Source organism: Colobus angolensis, unplaced genomic scaffold (assembly GCF_000951035.1).
Source record: "Colobus angolensis palliatus isolate OR3802 unplaced genomic scaffold, Cang.pa_1.0 Scaffold5, whole genome shotgun sequence".
Lineage (NCBI taxonomy): Eukaryota > Metazoa > Chordata > Mammalia > Primates > Cercopithecidae > Colobus > Colobus angolensis.
This window is the reverse complement of record NW_012118487.1, coordinates 26,818,313-26,822,039: the sequence shown is the minus strand read 5'-3', so window position 1 is coordinate 26,822,039 and position 3,727 is coordinate 26,818,313.

Here is a 3,727-nt window from a genome sequence, read left to right as displayed (position 1 = left end):
GTTATGAAACAAATTATTTTCTTAAACTTCATGAACTAATTTCTGCTACCTTCAGACTTTGCTTCTGCAGCTTTCGCACTTATTTCAACCTTCAGAGAATTGAACAGAGCTAGGGTCTTGCTCTGAATTAGGCTTTAGCTTAAATGAATGCTATGATCAGTTTAATCTTCTATTTAGACAACAAAACTTTGTTCATCAATAATGCTATTTTACTTTCTTGTCATGCACATTTTCATTAGAGTTGCACATTCAATTATTTTTAAGAACTTTTCCTTTTCATTTACAACTTGGCTAACTGGTTAATGCAAGAAGCCTAACTTTGAGCCTATTTTGGCTTTTGGCATGTCTTCCTTAATAAGTTAAATTATTTTTAGCTTCTGATTTAAAGTGAGAGACATGAGACTCTTCTTTCACTTGAACACTTAGAAGTCACTCTAGGGTTATTAATTGGCTTAATTTCAGTATTATCGTGTCTCAGAAAATAGAAAGGCCCAGGAAGAAAGAGAGAGATAAGGGAATTTCTAGTCAATAATGTAGTCAGAATACATAGCATTGAAACATCAAGTTTGCAGTCTTACATGGGCACAGTTTGTGGCGCCTCAAAACAATTGCAAGAGTAATAACAAAGATCACTGATCACAGATCACCACAACAGATATACTAATAATGAAAAAGTTTGAAATATAATCAGAATTACCAAAATGTGACACAGGGACACAACGTAAACACATGCTGTTGGAAAAAAAAAAAAATGGCACTGATAGAATTGCTTGATATAGGGTTGTCACAAACCTTTGGTTTGTTAAAAAGAAATAATGCGGTATCTGTGAAACACAGTAAAACAGAGCACAATAAAACTAGGTATGTTTGTAAAGTGTTATAATGTAGACAATTTGAAAGATGGAAGACATTGTGTTCCTTTTTAAGTGGTATTACTAGCATTCTCCATCAAGCAGGATTGAATTTCTGAGTAAGACCACCCTGGAAAATGTTATAAAATATTAGGTTGAGATAGGCAGCTTCTATAAAGTCTCTAATGCACTGTCAGTCAGTTTTTGATCATTCTGTCGTGTTGTAACTAAACAGACTGAAGGTGACTATAGAAAAGGTTAGTGAATTTGTCATTATTATGATAATAATTATTGTTCTATTAGTAGTGGCAGTAGTCATAGGAATAGATTCGTGGCACCTTTTGTGCTACTCTGTTGGAGAAGAAAAATATGAGTACAGAGTATATACAAATAACATTGTATAATTTTATAATGGAAAGATATATATGGAAATCCAAGGGTTCAAAAGTAATAAGAACTTCAAAAAAAAAGAATACAGAGGTATCTTGATAGTGGAGTATTTGAAAGGTTCTTTCTATGATTGATTTCTATTATAGAAAGCAACATTTTTACAGTCTTGATGAAACAAAAATCCGCATCAAAATGCTAGGTCATTTTTCCTGAGAAACATTATAATAATATGCATATATATTTGGATATAAAGAAGCATAAGGACAAGAAAATATAAGGTTATAAAATAAAAATCCGTAAGAATAGGTATTGAGCCTATCATATGTACCCTGCATCCATAGTTCATATGGCAGCATTTGTCAAACAGCAAGTCTAAATATTTTATGAATAAATGAGTGAATAGAAGCTTTCATTTGCACACTCCATTGTAGGTAGTCTATAATTAATTGTATCTAATGTAGTTATGTAACGGAAGAGCTTAAAATCCCACACTTGATTATAAAATAAAAATAATCATTAAGATAATATTACATATTTAATTGAAGTTACTAGTATATGGACAACTTATTTAAATGCAGAATCAAACACATCTTTTTCAAATAAGGTCATTCATGTATTTTAATTCTCCTAAAAGAGATTTATTTTCTATATTTCATGTCATTCAATAGAGCAGAGAATCAATGTTAGTAGTAGTTAATATTACTCGATTGACATTTTTCATACTCACAGAAACATTACTCTGAGTTCCAACTTTTGTGACCGTGGATAAATATAATAAATAACCACACACACATTCCTACTAAAATGGACTATGATTTTATTGATTATATTATTTTCTTACATTGTTGTCTGGATATATAGTAAAATAAAGTATTTTTACCATGCTATGAAAAATGTAAAGAGTGTATAGGTTGGCTTGACCAGATTGAGCTTCACGAGGGAATTAAGCAGAGGGCAACTTCTTTAACAATATTGTTTTGCATGCTCCCTTCATGGCAGAACATCTCTTTATTTCATCTCTCTGGTTTTCAGTGGGGAATCAGAAAGCTCAAAGTGATATTTTGAGAGTTGATAGCATTATCTAAGGAGGGTGAGAAGGGAGAAGCAACATGCTAAGGAAGAAGACATTGATAAAATGAGTTTCGAGAGTTTCCATGGCTTACATTATAAAATAAAACCTACTTTGTGGAGTGGTCAAACTTTCCTCAATCTTGTACCACTATCATTTTTATATATTTATTTCCATAGGTAGCACTTAGAGCTCAGTTTTACTTTCACTCTGTTACTGTTTTTAGTTATATTACAATGCACTGGAAAGAATATTCTCCTGTGCCTTTCAGCTTCGAATGAAATACTATTCAACATTAAGGCTGTGACCTCTCTGACCATTTTCTCCATAAATAAAACTTCTTATATGCCCCTGTGTTGTCTTTTTCATATGCTATTGGAGATACTTACTCTAATTTGATAAATTGTACACTTTCATGTTTTCATTTTACATATACAATTACTATTTAATGATAATGTGGGAAAATCTTGCTAGGAAAACTAGCTGAAGAGACAAGACACAGGAGATTGTATAAGTAATTCTGGAGCATGTAAAGCAATGAAAGAACAAGGCTGATAGAACAATAGGAAAATAAAGGGAGAGACTCAATTCTCTTTGCTGAAATCAAAGTTATAAAAGTAAGTCTTTATTTAATATTGAATATTGTACTTTAATATAATATGATTATTTTTACTAGTAAATGGTGGTAGTTATATGTGAAATAAAACAGACATGTCATTTGCATTATTGGTAATTGTTAGTATTATAATGACATCTGTTAATTGTTGGTATTTAAGAACATATGTTATTCATAAATTATTGATGTGGCCTTCTTGACAGATACATACATGAAAATGCAGAGTTTCAGTAAATCCGTAAAAGTTATATCCCTGGCTGACTGTTAATATTTTCACTGTTGTGGATTGTGATTTGTACGTGTTTTGCAAAGTACACCACTGCTTTCCAAATAACTTACATGGAAATTTAATATAACTATAGTTGTTGACTTAATATTTGGCAAAAATCACATTTTATTTTTATAATTATTATTGTCATTATTGCTATTAAGGGAAACTTGATGTATTATTAATACTCCATGACAATATTAATTTTGATACCTTAAATGTTAAGTTTGATATTTATTCTCTTTGATAGATACCCTGTTCTTTTTTAGCTTATCCAAAATCATGAGAAGTGATTCCTAAAAAAAAAATAAACAAACACTTTTTATTCAAATAATTTTGTTTCTCAGTATTACATACAAAATATATGCTTTTCATTTATGTATATCTGTAAATATGTGGAGGCTCTTAAATAGCACTTGCCATAGCACATAGGCAGAAAGATTGTGAGCCAGAAATATAAATTATCATTTGTGTACAAGCAAGGGAAATTATGATTCTGGCTATCTTACCAAAGTGGATATTATTACAAATCT